The sequence below is a fragment of the Bactrocera neohumeralis genome, chromosome 4 (assembly GCF_024586455.1).
Source record: "Bactrocera neohumeralis isolate Rockhampton chromosome 4, APGP_CSIRO_Bneo_wtdbg2-racon-allhic-juicebox.fasta_v2, whole genome shotgun sequence".
In the NCBI taxonomy this organism is placed as follows: Eukaryota; Metazoa; Arthropoda; class Insecta; order Diptera; family Tephritidae; genus Bactrocera; species Bactrocera neohumeralis.
Window position 1 is genome coordinate 51,210,702 of NC_065921.1, and position 20,803 is coordinate 51,231,504.

The 20,803-nt window shown below is 36.0% G+C and overlaps 1 long non-coding RNA gene across 1 annotated transcript; it reads left to right on the plus strand.

Annotated features, from left to right (window-relative positions):
• The first annotated feature begins 3,983 nt into the window (after nucleotides 1-3,983).
• Nucleotides 3,984-11,018, plus strand: LOC126754691 (uncharacterized). The gene is made up of 2 exons (XR_007666366.1): nucleotides 3,984-8,943; nucleotides 9,030-11,018. It is a non-coding gene; the product is annotated as an uncharacterized LOC126754691 (long non-coding RNA).
• Nucleotides 11,019-20,803: the final 9,785 nt, after the last annotated feature.

The window sequence follows — 20,803 nt, forward strand, 5'->3', positions numbered from 1 at the left end:
GGCGTACTGTACGACGCCGTCGACGTAGTCAAGGAAGGACCTTTTGATGTTCCTAGGAGGCGGTTCCGCTCCAAGCAGATGGCTGCAAGGATGATTTCTACGAAAACATCTCAGTAGGAATTGCTTGGAGAGGAGTTCATTATGCTCTTTAACCGGGAGCATAAGCGTCTCACTGTGTAGGTGTTCAAAAGGCATCCCGTCGTGGTCTGGAGTGCAGTATTCTGACAGGTCTGGAGTTTCCTCATCTGCGTACCACTGCATTCAAACGACCATATAGGTGTTGCGTAGTTGAGGACCGGCCGGCCGATTGCCTTGTATGTTGCCAACAACGTTTCTTTGCCTTTTCCCCATGTGAGAGGTAGTTGTTTACCTTCCGAATCTCCAAATTGAGATCCCTTATTCGGGGATCCCCGGGATGGGCATGGTGTAAGGTGTCGCGCTCATTGGCTAAAACGGCTGCTTCGGTTCGGAAATTGGGGCGGATTTCAGTAAATTCTGTGAAGCCGACCCAGTTATCTTTATTAAAGTTAATGAAGGTACGGTTGTCCACAGAAACGAAATCAGGAGGTTTCTCGGTCGAGATAATTATGGGCAGATGGTCTGATGCGAGAGTTAGCATAGGTCGCCAGGTTATGCTATTTATCAGACCACCGCTAGCAATGGTAATATCGGGCGAGCTATTACAGGTGCTCATAACTCTGGTGGGGGCTTCTTCATTCATTGTGCAAAATGTCGAATCGTCAATCTGTTCCGCCAGCTCCACCCCCGTACGATCATTTGACAGGCAGGAATGCCAAAGATCGTGGTGCGCGTTAAAGTCGCCTAGTACAAAACGGTTTTCACCACGAAGTAGCGCGCCTATATTCGGGTGATAACATGTAGAGCAAAATGTAACTGGGGGGATGTATATATTAAATATTTCGAGCTCGACATCGCCTGACCGGATAGCTATACCCTGGTGGTATCCCTGCAGTCGATGTCTTCAGCGATTAGACGATACTGCACGGTGTTGTGACCAAAATAAGTACACATTGTATCTTGTTCGTACAGGGTTGTTATGGAATTAAAAATAACTTCATAGGTTAAATATACATATTTTGAAATGGATAGAAAAAAACTAAAAATTTATTCATTTTGTAACAAATAAAAGTGTCGTAATTTAATAGGACTAGGTGTATGTTAACTTTATTGGTCCACTGTATGTAGTTTCCAATTTAATCAATGATTAAAAGGATTGTGATTGCGAAGGTTGTATTTGTTTAAATTTGTAAGTGATTGATTTTTAAAAAAGAAGTGAGCAAACGCCCACCATACAATTATTATCCGTACTAATATTATAAATGTAAATGTAAGTACGCATGTTACGCTTTCATGTCAAAACTACTTAACCGGTAATTATAAAACTTTGTACATAATCGTACATAATTTCGTCTATCTTGGATCCAGCGTTACCACCACAACGTCAGGCACGAAATCCAACGCAGAATATCTCTTGCCAACAGGTACTACTTCGGACTGAATAGGCAATTGAGAAGAAAAGTCCTCTCTTGACGAACAAATTCCAAACTCTATAAGTCGCTCACTATTCCCATCCTGGTGCAGAGGCATGGACATGACAACGTCTGATGAGTCGACGTTACGAGTTTTCGAGAGAAAGGTTCTGCGGAAGATTAATGCTCCTTTGCGGTTCGGCAACGGTGAATATCGTATTCGAAAACACTCCTGCTCTCAAAAGTATTCGACGCAGAACCCGCCGAGGGGAGCAGAGGCAGAGGAAAACCTCCACTCCGTTGGAAAGACCAGGTGGAGAAAGCTTCGCTAGGAATCTCCAATTGGCGCCACTTTGCAGAAAGAAGAAACGACTGGCGCGTTGTTGTTAACTCGGCTATAACCGCGTAAACGTTTTTTACACCAGTAAAGAAGAAAAATATTATAAAGAACAAAGTATACTTGAGATATCTCGATAAATCTTGGTATGGGGGTTCATTAGTACACAAAAAATTTCGAGTTCGTAGATGGGCGTAATCAGCCCATTGCCTCGCCACAAATTCCCATTAACCGAAATACTATAAAGGGCCATAACTAAACACTAAACTAAGATATAAAACTCTAATTTGGCACAGGGGATCGCAGTAGCCAGAAGCACCTGTTTGAAAAAAATTTTGATAAAGTAGTCGTGCGACAATGTTTAATGTAAATATTTCCTAAATTACTTAAGCTACAGAAAACAAATTTGTCCAACACGAATATTACAAGAACTCCTACCGATAGTGAGAAAATGGATTAAATCGGATGTAAATATGGCACGATCCCGATTACTTTGTCGGTCGGGTAAAAACACGAATAAATGGGGTATGTACGGATAGGGGAGCTTCTTCAGAGGAGGAATATGCAAAAATAATGTTGCTAACATTTATATTTTTTGAAATATTTCCGAGTAAAAATTAAAAAATTTTTATTAATAACTCTTAGTATTTCACAATGTTTCAATAAATTTGTTCACATTTTTCACTTTGTATATTTAAATATACACTCTAAACATTGGAATAAATTCATATTTCACTTTTATTTTGTTATATTGTAGCTATATTTATTAATTTAAAAACTACTTAGCACACTTATCGTTGAAAAGGTGAGATTGTTTACAATTATGAGGAAAACGAGCGTTGTTACATCTTAAACACCAAATACATATGTATGTAGGATTTCAACGATTTTTCTTTGTTTGTATTTTCGCGTGATTCTTTTTTCTGTATTAACTTTAATAAAAAATACTTTCCAACATTTTTCAAGCTATTATTGAGTTGTCAACATGTATATGTGATCTATATTTAATACACACAAATAAGTAAAATTCTAAATAATATAATAAAATTTATATCATATTGAGGTGACTGAAGTACTTTCGCGTAGTACTCTTTTCTGCGTTTGCGGCCTTCGGCCGCCCTTTAAAAAAATAACCCTGGTCGAACTGAAGCCCAGGGTGACTGAAGTACTTTTGCGTAGTACTAATTTCTGTGTTGTCAGCCTTCGGCGCCGCTTTAAAAAAATAACACTGGTCGATTCAATACCCAGGGTGACTCAAGTACCCCTTTCTGTGTTGGCGGCCTTCGGTCGCGTTAAAAGAAGAACCCTAAATTTAAATAAGAAATATCCATATACATGAAAGATTGTTTATACTCATTTTAATTTGAAATATAATTACAGACGCTTGTTTTTATTAGAACTAAGATTGCTAAATGAAGAAAGAGGAATTATAGCGAAAAAGAGAAGTTTCAGCGAATTGCTCATATCTGCTTATTATCATATGGCAGCGCTCCATTTTCTCATAATTGTTAGCAAATAAATGATGCTCACTACGAGTGTAAAAGGTAATTTTTAAAATATAAATTTTTTACATATAAAATCTGCAATTGTAAATTTAAAATTTGTTTAAATGTATACAGTTTAATTTAATTAATTTGAAGTGAAAATGTGCATAAAGTGTGTTAAATGTAGTGAAATAGCTTGTTGAAAAGTTCAAATTTTGGGAATTTTTGAATTTTAAAGTCGAATATCTCGTAAACTTAGCGTTTGCGCTACATATAACCCTCAATATTTTTTAATAAGGAGGATTTTCTCTTTCCAACGGTACCTTCAGGTCGCGGCGCCAAAGAAATCAAGAAGCAATAAATATAACGGAATTAAACTTGGCACGAATAATGCCTGTAGTCTATGCCCTTATACTCCATTTACTTAATATAAAGATAATCGAACTTCCGGGTGACTTTGTACCGCATATATCGACCAAACGTTGGCACAAGTGTATTAGAATCGGACGACGTAGATTTTGAAGAATACATTGAGAATTTTAAAATTATGAACAAAGTATACATTGAAATAAAACTCTTTTAGTAGAAAAAAATTGCATATGTAACAAAATAAAAATACATCGAAAGCGTAGATCATCGAGGGATAGTATTCGTATACATATTTATGTACGTAGGTTGCTATATATATATCTGGCCTAATAATGTAAATAGGCATATTTATCAACGAAAATGGTTTTTTTGTTTTTTTATTTATTTATTTTTGTTTTTTTTTTTTTTGTCGATTGCTGTTTTGTTTCGGGCTCATACGCATAGATCCATGATTCGTCACCTGTGACGATTTTATAAACGTCTTTTGAAGCACCACGATCGTATTTTTTCAGCATTTCTTTACACCAATTCACACGAGCCTTTTTTTGAGCGATTGTCAAATTGTGCGTTACGGCCAGGTGTTCATGCAATATCGAATGTAAGCTGGTGGGAGAAATGCATAGGCATACCTCTATCTGAAGGTATGTTACATGATGGCCTTGCATTATCAGTTCACGTACGGCATCGATGTTTTCTGGCACAACGGCTGTTTTTGGACGACCTTCACGAAATTCGTCTTTGAGCGAGCGTCGGCCACGATTGAATTCGTTGTACCAGTTTTTCACAGTGCTATAGGATGGTGCTTCATAGCCATACAAAGATTTTAGTTCATCGATGCACTCTTGTCGTGATAATCCACGTCGAAAGTTGTGAAAAATGATCGCACGAAAATGTTCACGAGTTAATTCCATTTTTTGGCCGAGATGAATTTTTTAATTCCCTGTAAATAAAACAATTCACGATTAAATGGCAAAACGTTCTGAGTGATGTTATGCTAAAAATGTCAAACTTTCCAATGGAAATGTCAGATTGCACCTGGCAAAACTTAGTGTTGCCCTAGACCAGAATATATATAGCAGCCCTCGTAGTTGTTTTAGTTTTGTTGATATGCGAAAATATCAAAAAAAAAAAAAACCAACGATGTTTACTTTATCAAACTCAATTTACGACTGATTATATATCGACCAATTCCTAATAACCGGTTTAAATTCTTATCCTTAACTTATCTTATCTTAACTAGAGTATTTTATTTTATGTCCATCCTGATTTATCCCAATATAGTAGTAGTGATAACGAGATATCGACCTGTCTTCTACATTTCACTTTCACATGCCAATTGCCCAAAGGGAAATTTACGTACGTATGTTGCTTTTTATATTTCGGGACACTAGTGTTGCAGTCCGGAAACTCACAATTTTATCGCAAAGTTTGGCATTTTTGATGGTATGCATACTCATAACGTTTTGACATACCTGCGCTATTTGTGTTGTAAGTTAAAATTTTCTTGTCGGGCAAAAATATATTGATTGATTTTATTGTGTACAACTTTAAACGTGAATTAACTCAGATTAAACTGATATTGCAAGATTGTCATGTGACCTATCGTGAAAATGAGCCATTGATCCTACAATTGGTTCAAACGCATGCAAAAATGTATAGATCTTAATGGAGGTAATCAACAATAAAGCATTTTTCGATTAATTAAATTTGGTTTTGTTTTGAATCCCGAAATATAAAAGGCAACATAGTTAGTGGTATTAAAGCCACTTGCTATTAGATTAATCTCATCGCAATGATAGTTCTAACTATTGAGACTAAATATTTTTAAGGAGCTACAAGGCATGTAGGAAGGTGAGGTCGTAACATCTACACAATTTCTCTTCCAATCACTAACTTTTATTAGACCAAGGTTGAAGCATCGTAATAAATATATATTTTTGCGCAATAAGTGTTGAAAAGTAATCTTTTTCTTTTGCATTAGCAAATAATATTCTCACCTTATTACTTTCAAATCGCAAAGGCAAAACAAAAGGCTTATTTTCTACTCTTATTGCGTAAGAGTTATTTAAAATTCTCTGCATAACTGTTATTTGTGCAGTCATCGACTGATACTTGAAGCGAACGGTTGTGTTTTTGTAGTGCTTTTGGTGTTTTTTTTTCGCTATTCTCTCACACCTTTTTCGTAAGTGCATTCTAACTTCTAGAACTTTCATTTAAAGCACGTGTTAAAGACTGCATATATTATAGTATAATGAACAACAAACAACATTTCCCCAGGGGGACACTCTCTTAGTGATAACAGATTCTCTCTGTTATCAACAAGTCCTACATCAAAAAGAAAAAAAAAATCAAGCATTTCCCAATAACGATTTCCCAAGCCTTCCTCCAACAACAAAAGATAACCCAAGATATTTAGTGCTAAGTGCAATTAACTCTCAAAAACCCATAAGCAAATATTCGTGTTTTACGGTGCACAAAGCGTTAAAAATTGTAAGCAACGAAATAATAAACATATTAGAACTTAGAGACGGAAAACTTTTATTACTAGTAAAAAACAACAACATAGCTCAAAAATTCATATCAACGAAAACTTTATATGGCATATGTGATGTAGAAATAAAACTCCACAACAACCTTAACTACACAAAAGGAACAATCTACGCACCATGCCTCAATGAAATCTCCGACGACGAAATCATTGAACACTTAAAAGCACAGGGAGTTGTATCAATATTCAAATTCCCTAAATACATTAATCAAAAGCCAGTACCTAGTGGAGTCGTTCTCCTGACCTTTGATAAATATCACCTTCCTGAAAAAATTGAAGTGTCTTGGTACACAACTAAGGTAAGGCCATATTATCCAAACCCTATGAGGTGCAAAAACTGCCAACTTTTAGGTCACACCACAAAGCGATGTACCAAAGCCGCTGCTTGCGACAAGTGCGCTCTCCCCCCTCACCAACCATCCCCTTGTACTCGTTCCTTTTGCATAAACTGTTCAGGTAATCACGCATCTTCTGACAAAATATGTCCCAAATTTATACAAATGAAACAAATAATAACCATAAAAACAGACAAAAGTGCTCCATGCGAGAAGCAATAAAAATTACTCCTGCACTCAGTGAAAACTCTACTACATTCGCTAGTATGGCAAAAAATGCGACCAACAACGCAAAGGAAAATAACAAATTCTCACAAATCTCTTCTACAGAAAATATTCCTTCTATTACAAACAACAAACCTACCATCAATATGCATAACGAATCACAAGATAAAGAAGTAAGCGAAAACAATTACACCACAGCAAATTTAACAAATGCAACAACAACAGTATCAGTCGATGACTCTCAAACCCACGCAATGATCTCATCATTGCTTACTCACCTTACAGCTCCTATACTAACAACACCAACAATAAACTCACCTCAACCTACAATATTCCCCTCTCTGACAACAGATAATGAAATGATAGAATAAACAATGCGAATCTTACAGTGGAATATAAATGGCTTACTTAATAACTACCCTGATTTAAATATCCTTATCAATGAATTTTGCCCGGAAATTATTTTACTCCAAGAAACCCACACCCCTTACAATAAAAAGGTATATCCTCCTAATAAATATCATAGTTATTTCCACAATAGTACACAAAACTTATACGCCAAACAAGGAATTGCAGTTTTCGTCAAGAAATCTGTAAATCATAAGCAAATTTCAATCGTCAGCAACATCTCGTGCTTAGCTATTTAAATAGAAATTGGATTTAAATTTACAATTATTATTTGCTACATACCACCTCATCAAAATTTTACTTATGGAGAACTCGACAATATCATAAAACAGTTTACTACTCCAATTATCATAATGGGAGACTTCAATGCATGGAGTCCATTGTGGGGATCATCGACAGCGAATAAAAGAGGCAAAATCATCGAAGATTTAGTCATTTCAAATGATCTTATCGTGCTAAACGATGGTAAAGCAACCCACTTCTCTACACATAACACCTTCACACATCCCGACATTATCCTAGCCTCATCCACAATAGCACCCAAACTCTCTTCTCATACAATCGATGACCTCCACAGTAGCGATCACTTTCCCATAGTCACATCCCTCTCCATCCCTAAAACGTACAATGTTAAGCCAAGATCCAAATTTCTAACCGATAAGGCAAACTGGGAAAAATTCATTAACATTTCAGCAAGTTTATCCAATACTAGGAGCTCTAGAGAAAACGTAAATGCTGAAGCATCTGCTATTAAGACTATTATTCGTTCAACAGCTCATTTAACCATTCCCCAAAATAACATCCAAAGGTTTTCAGCAAAATTACCGTATTGGTCTAATCTATTATCTATCCTCAGAAATAGGAAAAAGTCTTTGTGGACAACATTCAAACACAACAGAACTGACGATAATTTAATTGAATATAGAAAGGCTAATGCTAACTTTCGAAAGGAGTTAAGGTTGACTAAAAGGCAATCATTAAATTAACAGCCAATATAAACCCAACTACGAAGCCGAAACAAATATGGTCCGATATAAAAATGCTAACAGGATCTACACACAGATTCAGTATATCCCACATTAACACGCCTTCAGGGCCTATTTACACACCCCAAGAAATCGCGGAAAAATTTGCAGAAACATGGTCATCATATTCCTCTGAAACAAACTTTGCTCCTACATTTAACGCAATTAAAAAACGAATAGAAAATGAAACGTATTCTAACTCGTCACCTTCTCCAAATGCACTTCACATTGAAGCTGACATTACAATTAACGAATTCGATACGACACTTTCGACCTTAAAAGGAAAAACACCCGGTGCAGACAAAATATCCTATCCCATCTTAAAAAATCTCCCAAAAATCTCGCTTAAAGTAAGACTTGTGAACCTCTATAATAAAATACTAAACTCAGGTATATATCCTCAACAATGGAAAGTTTTCTTAGTCATTCCCATCCTTAAACCTAATAAACCTTCTTCCTACATTGAGAATTACAGACTCATTTCCCTTTTACTTTGTATGTCCAAGGCATTAGAAAAAATAATTTCCTCGAGACTGATGTGGTATGCAAAAGTAAATCGACTCATAAGCCCGCACCAATTCGGTTTTCAAAAAGGATTAGGAGTAATAGACCCCCTGTTACAATTTGAACACTTCGCTTCCACTAACTTGACAACCCGTAATCACGTTTCAGTTCTAAGCCTGGACTTAGAATAAGCCGTCGACAGGGTTGGAGCTCACATGGTAAGTGAACTTAAGCAATGGAAAATTGGAAACAAAATGTTTAACATTATAAAATCTTTCTTATATCAACGGAAATTTATCGTTAGCGCCAATAAATGCCAATCACAGGTTTTCAAGTTGAACAATGGTATACCCCAGGGTTCACCACTCTCGGCAACTCTCTTCATCATTGCGTTTAATAAAGTCAGCTCCATAATTAGTACTAACCCACAAATAAAACACTTTATCTACGCAGATGACGTCGTGATCTTTACAAAAATTAAAGACTTAACACAAGTTAAACATGCATTTATAAAAATTTTAAATGATGTCAACAAATGGTCCAAAATTTCAGGTGTAAAAATTTCATTAAACAAAAGCTCCACATTTCATATTTGTAGAAAACATAATTGCTCATTTCCCACCTTATCCTTTTTAAATACACAAATTCCCCATACTCATAACTTAAAAATTCTAGGCTTAATATTTGACAAAACTCTTTCTTATAAAGAACATTGTAAATATATTCGATCAAACTTATTTCTAAGACTAAACATTATAAAGTACTTATCATCAAAAAATTGTTTGTGACAAGAGCACTATTGTTATCAAAAATTGACTATGGACTTGCAATATACGGACACTGTCCCAAAACTCATATCAAACTCTTAAATGCACCTTACCATGCGGCAGCGAGAAGGAGTATTCGTGCCTTCCCAACATCACCAATCAAAGCTATTTTAAAAGAATCCGGGTTACCAGATATTCAGCAAAGGACCATACATAACACAATGCTACTCATTCCAAAGTTGCTTCTATGCAGAAACGAGTTAACACTCATGAATGTAAATAGCACTCTCCAATGTCCACACAAATGCAACAAACCCACAACTATAATGCGATGTCTAACCATTTCCAAGCAACTAGGGATAATTAATGGTCCTACAATGGTTGAACCTTTAATAATTCCGCCTTCCATGACATTATCTTCAAGTTATATCAGCGTTACACAACAATATCGCAAGCAATTTACCAGCAACACGGAATATGTTCAGCTATATAAGGAAACCATTCAACCTTATAGAGATGATTGGGAATTTATATTTACAGACGGATTTAAAAGTGATACATCCACCTCATTTGCTTTGACAAACAAGAACGGTGTCACCATAGCTGCTTTTGTTTTGCCTTCGTACTGCTCGGTATTTACAGCTGAAACAGCTGCAATATTGGATCGTTTTGCCGCTAGGAATGGTAAGAAAACTATTATTTGCAGCGACAGTAAATCAGCCATAGATGCTATTAAACGAGTCCTACCTGATTACAAAAATAAAAAACATTATTTTTCAACACAATAACATAATCAAAATTATGTGGACAATACCTGGACACGCAGGGATTCAAGGAAATGAAATGGCTGACAAACGAGCGAAAGAAGCAAACAAAGAACCTTTGCATACGTCAGCATACTTCACCACAAAGGATATTAAGACATACGCCAAACAACATAACTCGGTGTTGCCTAACCGATTGGAGACACTATAACCACTACTATAAACTTGCTAATCCATTTGGCCAAAAACCACATTATTCCAAAACAATCACCTGTAAAAATATAAAAACATTCACACGCATAAGGATCGGACATACAATTGCGACACATGGACACCTTTTGAATGGTAGAAGCAAACCCATTTGCACTTTATGTGGTTCGGAAGATTTCACAATACTTCATATCCTCGATCACTGTGCACACGTACAACAACAAAGAGTCTTGATTTTTGGTAACAACAAACCATCTGACTTACTCGATCGGACAGATGACAATAACATTAATCTTTTTATAAAATATATGCAAGTATGTAAATTAATTATTTAATATACAAATAACTGAAGTACAAACTATATTTAATTTGCTTTAGTCTTAAGTAATAAAAATGTAATAACTTAATCTGTAAATATTAATCAAGCCGCAGGCCCTAGCAGCCAGTGCTTTACATGTATATACATAAGTGGAATAACTATTTATATTTATTTCTCTTCTAAATAAATAAATAAATAAAAATAAAATGTTATTCTGTGAGCAATAAATAAAAGTTATGAATTAAAAAAACTTTTATTTTGAAAAGGAAAAATAAAAATATAAAGATTACTTTGTGAAAACATAAAAATCGATTTTTTAAAGTTTTGTACATATTTGTGTAGTCCTCAAAAAAAAACAAAAATTTTCATACATCATATTCAACCATCATAAACATTCGACCATTCCTTCATAATGATTTTTTAGTCAAAATCTATGCAATAACTGTTAACGGGTGATCCAAGTAGGAGTACTGTTTTCAATAGCCTGAACAACGTTTACAAATCGATCAACTTTATTACGAAAATTCACATTATGTAAAAAATGTGTTTCGCGCGCTTCGCTCAATTTTTGCCCAACATAATCGGCCTACTAAGCGTACTATTCGCAACAACATCTCCCATCTTGAGTCCTAGCATTAATTATTGGATAATATTCGACCGAATAGACCAGGTCCAGATTATCTTGATAGATAAACCTGAGAAAGACTTAACACAGCCATCTTCATACAGACCAATCAGTCTTCTACCCTGTCTTTCAAAAGTATTTGAAAAAGTATTGCTATCAAAGATGTCTCCTTTAAAATAAAATACCAATGCATTAATTCGGATTTCGTGCGAAACATGGCACAATAGAGCAAGTAAATAGAATTACTAACGAGATAAGGAAAGCATTTGAGCACAGGGAGTACTGTTCAGCAATATTTCTAGATGTAGCTCAGGCGTTTGATAAGGTGTCGCACGAAGGTCTTTTATACAAGATTAAAAAAAATCTACCTTTAGAATTGTATAAAACTTTGGAGTCTTATTTAAAAAAATAGAAAATTTAAGGTAAAAGTGGGAGATTTCATACCTGATGAACGACAGATAATGGCTGGTGTACCCCAGGGCAGGCCCAACACTATACATCATATATACAGCAGATCTTCCAACAGCTAATAATGTACTAAGTTCAACTTTTTCGGACGACACAGCTATAGTTAGCCGTAACAAATGCCACATTTTAGCATCAAGGATATTAGCAGAGCATTTAAGTTCTGTCGAAGAGTGGCTAGCGAACTGGCGTATAAATTTGCATGAACAGAAGTGTAAGCATGTTACATTTTCGCTAAGACCAAAGATGTGCCCGGCAGTAAAAATAAACATTATTTTAGTACCCCAAGCGAACGAAGTAAAATATCTTGGTATTCACCTAGTAAAATAACATGTATGAAGATTAGAGCTGCAAATTTAAATTGGCTTTTAAATAAAAATTCCAAACTTAGCCTAGACAACAAAGTGATTTTATATAATTCGGTCATAAAGCCGATTTGGATGTATGGCATTCAACTGTGGGGTACGACCTGTGCAACTAATTTTGATATAATACAAAGGTTCCAATTAAAAATGCTTAGAACAATCACGTGTTCAACATGGTACATGCGTAACGAAAATATCCATAACGACCTTGGTATTTCTATGGTAAAGAAAGAAGTACAGGATAGTAGAATTAAATATATATCTAAACTCCGAGATCCCCAAACCATTTAGCTAATGCTTTGGTACATTCCTGCGATCAAACACGCCTTAAAAGTATTAAAGAGCGACGTATCACCAAAACAGCTCAATCACTTGCTTGAGTCTGTCTAGTTTTTAAAAAGATTTTAGATTTTATAACTTATTGTTGGGCTTTAAGAAAAAGCAGATCCAATAAATAAAATAATTTTGAAAAAACAAACTTTTGAACACATGTCTTCGATTCCATTGCCCGACGTCAATATCGTGCAATCATCTGCGTACGAGGTTATGTAAACTCCTTCTGGTGGCCGTGGGAGTTTCGAGATGGAGATGACACCACCCTGAGGAACCCCCTGTTTTATTCTTCTCAGTTTAGTTCATGGTCCACCTCTTCAGTCCTGGAGTAAGGGTAGTTTTCTCGTTGTCCTGCAGTAGCGTTGTGTGGTTGACTGTGTCAAAAGATTTCGATAAGTCCAACGCTACGAGGATCGTTCTATCAATGGGCGGTTTCTGGTTAAGGCCACGAACTATCTGCACGTTTATGACGATAAGAACTGTGGTGGTGCTGTGCACTTTTCGGAATCCATGCTAGTGGCTGGTTAGACTCAGGTGGTGAGTGAAGGTCGGGAGTAGCAAGGCCTCAAGTGTCTTCACTACTGGGGAGAGGAGAGTTATTGGACGATAGGACTCTCTTTTGTTGGCTGGTTTCCCAGGTTTCAGTAGTGGGATCATTCTTCCGACTTTCCACATATTGGGTATTTGAAGAGTGGTCAGTGAATGGTTGAGAACCTTGGTAAGATAGCTTACTTCCGTCGAGCCTAGATGCTTTAGCATAAGCAATATAATGCAGATGATTTCGATTTGTCGAAAGTAAGTGGCGCTCAGACGTTTGGCATTTTGCGCAGCCGTCGGTTAACACATCGCTTGGTTTTTTTTTACCAAAGGGTGCAGTGTAAATTGCCGGCTAAACTAGCTCACGCATTTCTTCGGGTCCGAATAGGCATGATCATTGAATTGGACTTCAACTCGGTCGTCATGTCTCTTCGGGTTAGACAAAGCCTTGAGAATAGCCCAAAGCTTACTTACACCGGTGGAGAGGTTGCAGGATTTCAGGTGCTCTATCCATTTCGTCCGCTTATGATGGCTTACCATTCGCCGAATCTCCAAATTGAGATCTCTTATTCGGGGATCCCCGGGATCGGCATGGCGTAAGGTTTGTTGTTACAGGTTTGTTAGACCTTTGAATAATTTTACATTGTACATATTAGTGGCATCACCACTCTACCTCATCTCTCTACTGTCGTCCTACTGTCGTATAAAAATATATTGAAGTTAGCGAGAGCGACAACTGTCGGCCTGCAGTCGTGTAGTCGTGCAGCTGTCAAAATAACTGTGTCCATAAGAACGTGTGTATTTTAATATTTGACAGATGTCGCTTGCAGTCTGTCGCGCTCAATGTATTCAGCACTTGACAGTTGACTGGATCTGGTAGGTTTTGACGTTTTGCAAATTGGATTGACTGGAACGGCCAGATCGAAATTATAGCAAATATATATGTGAACGGAGGGATTTGGTGCCGGCGTTCAAGATCGATACTAAAAGAAATGAAATAAAACAATGAAAATTAAAGAAAATGCGAAATTTAATGTATTTCATGAAAAGTTTTGCAATGTGATGCATAGCAGTATTTATTTTTAATTACCAATAATTAAAAACATTTATTAATTCAGAACTAACAGGCTTAATTCACCTTATTAAGTATTGAAAGTTCAAAAGTCAGTTGTTTCAATATACCATAAAATCATAAAGATTTAAATAGTTTCAAGGTATATTAGAAGTCCAATATAAACTAATTTTTTAATTATATTAAATTTTGGGTGTTTTAATTTTTATGCCCAAAAACCATTATTTTGCCCGATCTGGCTACAATGGAAAATTATATGAAAATCGCTTATTTTGAGGTGCTTTCACACTGCAATAAATTGGGTATACCTTTATTCCTGTTTAGAAACAACAAATCGCAGAAAACAGAAGGTATGTCACAATAAACGCTTTGATCTTAATATCTTTCTCTATTAAAATGGCGACTCGTGTTTGATAAAGCGTAAACAGACGAGAGCTGTCCAACACTTTGCTTATCCTCACGTCAAAAACCTATTAAGTAGCGCACATCGAACTTTTCTGACGAAACAAATATCAGACGTAAAGCGAAGCAAAATTTCTTTGTGAATTGGCTTTGCTACAGACATTTACTTTAACAAAAATGACCGATGCATGTATTTGTATGAGTTCGTTCACATTAAAACGAAGCTAAGCAAAATGCTGGAATGATGACGTTCATTTCTACGAGACGGGTGAAAGTTAGGTAACTGGTCACCGATATGTTATCAGTAATTAATGTATTCGTTATCCGATAGGCTACTTTTGTTCTAGCCTTGGAAAAAAAGTAACTATTTCTCCTTTTTAACTACACGTCGGCGTGATTAGCTTACTCGCTCTCTCTCATTTATTTTAACAGCGTCCGTTTCATTGGCTATTTTTTGGTTAGCCATCTGTTATTGAAAATAGTTTCTTTCGTTCCGATCAATAGGTTATTTTTTTCGCTATTCACCGCTCACAGAAAACTGGTGTAATGGTTATAGCGCCACCTGCTATGGGTTATTTGTTTTTTTTTTCATTGGTTACCATTGCCTATCGTATTAGTCATTTTCTTTATAAATAACATAACGGTGAATGAGGGCAAGACGAATTATCTCCTGTCATCAAACAAATAGTCGTCGCACTCGCGACTTGGCTCTCATGTCACTGTTGACAGTCATAACTTTGAAGTCGTAGATAACTTCGTCTTTCTTGGAAGCAGCGTAAACACCACCAACAATGTCAGCCTAGAAATCCAACGCAGGATAACTCTTGCCAACAGGTGCTACTTCGCACTGAGTAGGCAATTGAGAAGCAAAGTCCTCTCTCGACGAACAAAAACCAAACTCTATAAGTCACTCATAATTCCCGTCCTACTATATGGTGCAGAGGCCTGGACGATGACAACAACTGATGAGTCGACATTGCGAGCTTTCGAGAGAAAAGTTCTGCGAAAGATTTATGGTCCTTTGCGCGATGGCCACGGGGAAGGAGCTGTACGAGATATACGACGAAAGACAGCGGCTACGCTGGCTAAGTCATGTTGTCCGAATGGACGAAAACACTCCAGCTCTGAAAGTATCCGACGCAGTACCCGCCGGGGGAAGCAGAGGAAGAGGAAGACCTCCACTCCGTTGGAAGGACCAAGTGGAGAAGGACCTGGCTTCGCTTGGAATATCCAATTGGCGCCACGCAGCGAAAAGAAGAAACGACTGGCGCGCTGTTGTTAACTCGGCTATAATCGCGTAAGCGGTGTCTACACCAATAAAGAAGAAGAAATGCGTCTCGCTTCCCTTTTCAACTCTCGGTATCTATCCCATCCCGGCACTCCTCGCCGTACCAGCTGTTCTTTTGCATTTTCCGAAAACCAATGATTTCGGTTGCAACTGTACGTAAGGAGCTAGAAATGCCGTCCCACAGTTTCCTTATACTGAGTTGTTGACGAGTGCTCTCAGAGCACAACATGATCGATCTGGTTGGCTGTTTTTCGATCCGGAGATAGCTAGGTAGCTGGATGAATTTTTCTATGCTGGGATACTTTGTGTAAATTGTTGCACACATGGAAGTGTTGGATCGTATGCTGGCAGTACCAATGCATTGTTATTCGCCAAGCGACCCTTATTTTTTACAACTGTTTCTAAAGGTAGCATACAGTGGTCACAAATAAAATTAATATCAATAATAGTAGTATAATTTACTTACTTTTATACAGGGTGTTTTCAATGAATTCTTGTATTAAATTCATCTAAGGATAACATTATTTTTCTGATTTCAAACTTTTATTTCCAAACCAAGTTAATGCCATCCGCTAATGGCGATTCAAAAAATATAAGAGAAAAACCATATACAAAAAAACGCAATCAAAAATTTACATTGGCAGCGCTAAAAGTAAAGCATGCCTGCTGTAAAGCGTATCACCAATCAACCATTCGAATGCCTTTTTTATCACTATTTTCGAAACTAAAAAAATAAAATAAAAAACAATAAAAACGCTTTGTAACACCCAGGCACGCAATCAGTAATAATGGTAACAAACATCAAATAAGAAGGCATTACTAAAATTATAGTAATATAATATGTTTATATATAAAAACTTTAATTTAAAAAGTAAACAATTTTCAATTGAAAATTTCACACCATTATTTTTAAATTCACTTTCTTTTTTAAAATTAACTCTTTTTTAAATTTATATAAATATTTTTTAATTTTTATGTAATGTATGATTAATCCAAAACTGTAATATGTATGTACATCCTAAAACTAATTAATATTTACAACTTAATCTAACTTTAAACTATGTAACTTTTTTATATATCTACATTACTGAATTAGACTTAATTTTTAGTTTATAGTTAAGTAGCTTATTTCTATTAAGACTTAACGCTATAAAATGTTTTAAGTCTAAAATGATCTGTTCCTTTAGCCGTTCTGGAAAAACATTTGGAAAAAATATATTTGCAATGCTATTATAAATTTAGTATACATATGTAATTTTATAAAGCTCACCAATAATTATATCAATGCTCTTTAATATCAAAAGCGCCCATTTCCCCCTGCATTCCTCCAAATTGTAGTTCGCCATTAATTCGTCTAAAAGTAACGAACGAAGGACACCGTCCACACTACCGTTATGGTCCTTTGCCTTTAGCAGTATTGCTGTCCATATTAAATAAAACTAACATAATTAATGCGAAAAAAACGCACAAAAGGAAATAGTTTTTCACTTTTATATATAAGATTATAAACATTCGAATTTCTACAACGTCTTTATACTTATATATAAACATTCTTAATCTGGGGAACTTACTCTGTACGTTTATACCAATTTTATCTCCGAATTCAGGATAGATCATTGAATCCCCCTCTTTCACTATATGTATGTGCATATATTTACACACTTTGCTTATTTTATTTTTCATTACACATATTTGTGCGTTGTCCTGCACCACTGTCGATTATCCGTGCAATTCTGTACTGTGATACTGTCTCAAGTCTTTAAATTTGAGATTTTGAGTTAGAGACAATTTTTGAGACTTGAGACGATTTTGCTATTCTGTAAGTGACAGTCACAAAATCTATTACATTTCATTATTCAGAGATGTTTTTAATCTTGAATGAAAATAAATATGTCGATAACCAATATTAAATTTTCTATAACATAGTCAAAAAAAGGTGCGTGGAGTCCCTACGCGCGGATGAAGTTATACTTCTTAGTGATATTCCAAGAAATGCATATCATTTTATATGAAAGAAAACTAGAAAAGTTAAATTCACATTTTATAAATTTATTATGCACATAAAATGAAAAATAAAGCAAAGTGTAAATGAAGGAACTTTGACTAGAAAAGTAGTTCTGTCTCTTCGTTGCGGAAGAGAATATGCAGCGTAATCATCTCTCTTTTGTAATCCATCAACACGCGTTGAAGGCCCAGCAGTTATCGGCGAATTCACGACCGTTGATTCATCAGTAGTTATAGATGCTCCCGCAGAGATTGATGGAACAGCAAACGTTGAATCTTTTTTTACGCGCTCTCTGATATTTCGCAGCTGTTTTCCTCTTCTTCGTTTGACTGCCAGCTATCATTTCCAATTTCTCCTTTTCCCGCTCTGCTTTCTTTCGTGCTCGGTATTCACGATAATATTGTGCTGTTTTCCCTCCTCTTGAAACGCGGGCTACACTGTTTTTTTCCGCTGTAAAATCAATTTAAAATCAAAACATTAAAATTTTTGCCAATCCAATTGATATTAGTTTCAAGGCACAAGTTTAATGCACAAGGTGCATCTATTACGGACAATTGAAATATTCAAGAGAAACTTACCATCACATAACCTGGAATCCGCTGTGTTATGCGTATTATCACTGTCATTTATTTTATCAACATTGATCGGAGGTCCAGCCAATTTGGCTGCCATATTGTCTTGTGAAGATCAGGTAGGTCGGAATTCGCCTCGCAATTTTATCATTTTTTACAATTCTCTCACATATTCTAACCGAGAATATGAAGAGACAGAGATATATGTATTTACAAAATGATTTCTTTGATATTCCATAGAATGGAAATATGCATGTAGAACTCTTTTATTATACTCTCGCATCAAAGTTGCTAAGGAGAGTATTATAGTTTTGTTCACATAACGGTTGTTTGTAAGTCCTAAAACTAAAGGAGTCAGATATAGGGTTATATATACCAAAGTGATCAGGGTGATGAGTACAGTTGAAATCCGGATGTCTGTCTGTCCGTCCGCCCGTCTGTCCGTCCGTCCGTGCAAGCCGTAACTTGAGTAAACATTGAGATATCATAATGAAACTTGGTACACGTATTTCTTGGCTACATAAGAAGGTTAAGTTCGAAGATGGGCAAAATCGGCCCACTGCCACGCCCACAAAATGGCGGAAACCGAAAACCTATAAAGTGTCATAACTAAGCCATAAATAAAGATATTAAAGTGAAATTTGGCACAAAAGATCGCATTAGGGAGGGGCATATTTGGACGCAATTTTTTTGGAAAAGTGGGCGTGGCCCCGCCCCCTACTAAGTTTTTTGTACATATCTCGGAAACTACTATAGCTATGTCAACCAAACTCTACAGAGTCGTTTTCTTCAGGCATTTCCATATATAGTTCAAAAATCGGATAATAACCACGCCCACCTCCCATACAAAGGTTATGTTGAAAATCACTAAAAGTGCGTTAACCGACTAACAAAAAACGTCAGAAACACTAAATTTTACGGAAGAAATGACAGAAGGAAGCTTCACCAAGGCTTGTTTTAAAAATTGAAAATTGGAGTGTCGTCGCCCACTTATGGACCAAAAACCATATCTCAGGAACTAATACACCGATTTCAATGAAATTCGGTATATAATATTTTTTTTAACACTCTGATGACATGTACGAAATATGGGTGAAATCGGTTCACAACCACGCCTTCTTCCAATGTAACGCTATTTTGAATTCCATCTGATGCCTTCTCTGTATAATATATACATTAGGAACCAATGATGATAGCGGAATAAAATTTTACACAAATACGTTATTTGAAAAATATGTAAATGACGGATAATGAAATCTCGATTATCACTTTATCATGCGGGAGTATAAAATGTTCGGTGATTCCCGAACTTAGCCCTTCCTTACATGTTTTTGATTTAGTATTTTTCAAATTATTTAATGCTAATTTGATCTTATTTTATAATAACTCGTTTTAAATATATAAAAGATTTACCTAAACATTATGATGATATTTTCATGATTCATACACAATGTACGAATGTAAGCAATTTCGTTTTGCCGTCGGCATTTCAATTTCTCATGCTTCAATTTTTGCTTTCAACCAAGAAATCGCTTGTATGTATGTATGTACATATGTGCAATATATGCCTTTGCGTTTTGCCGTCGGCATTTCCATATTGACATGCAAAAGTAATTATGTATTTCATTGTTTCGTTTTGGCCCAATTTTGTATATTAAGACAAGTGTCAATAATTGCGCCAAAATCAAATATATTATATATTCATATGTAAACATGTTTTAAACTATACATAAAATTGAAGTGTCAATAATTGCGCCAATTTTCATAAAGTTGGAAATTTTGCGCGAATAAGACGTGTGCGGGTTAAGTCGTGAATATTACTTATATTAATTAATTTGAAAGTGCCGAAAAAAGCGAAACGAAAGCAAGAAGATGGGTTTCCAACTCGTCAACACGCCACATATGTACATCTGGCCGTGTGAAAAACATAGCATTTCCCGATTTCCTTGTGTCCTGATGATTGTCAACGCAAAGGCAATTTTCCCTGGAAATTGAGTACGTTTGAACTGAAACGGCTGTCCCTTGTATTCGATAACTGCGTCATAATCAGTCGGGTTCCATTACACAGTTTTGGCGCATGAAGATTGTGAAACGTAATCCAACTTTGAGACGCATTTTGGAAATTCGACTGGATAATTTACGGTTTCGTCTTCCTTGTCAAGATGATCGATCGATTTATATGAGCGCAAACCTGAATCTTCCAGTTTAAGTCATTAACATCGGTATTTTTGGCAGCTAAAATTGCGCGTGCACTCAAGCAATTGCAGTTACGATAATTTGACCAATGTTCGGATAAACATTCGTGATGAATTCATCTTTCCTTGAAGTGAATTGACAAAAGGGAGGTGAAATTG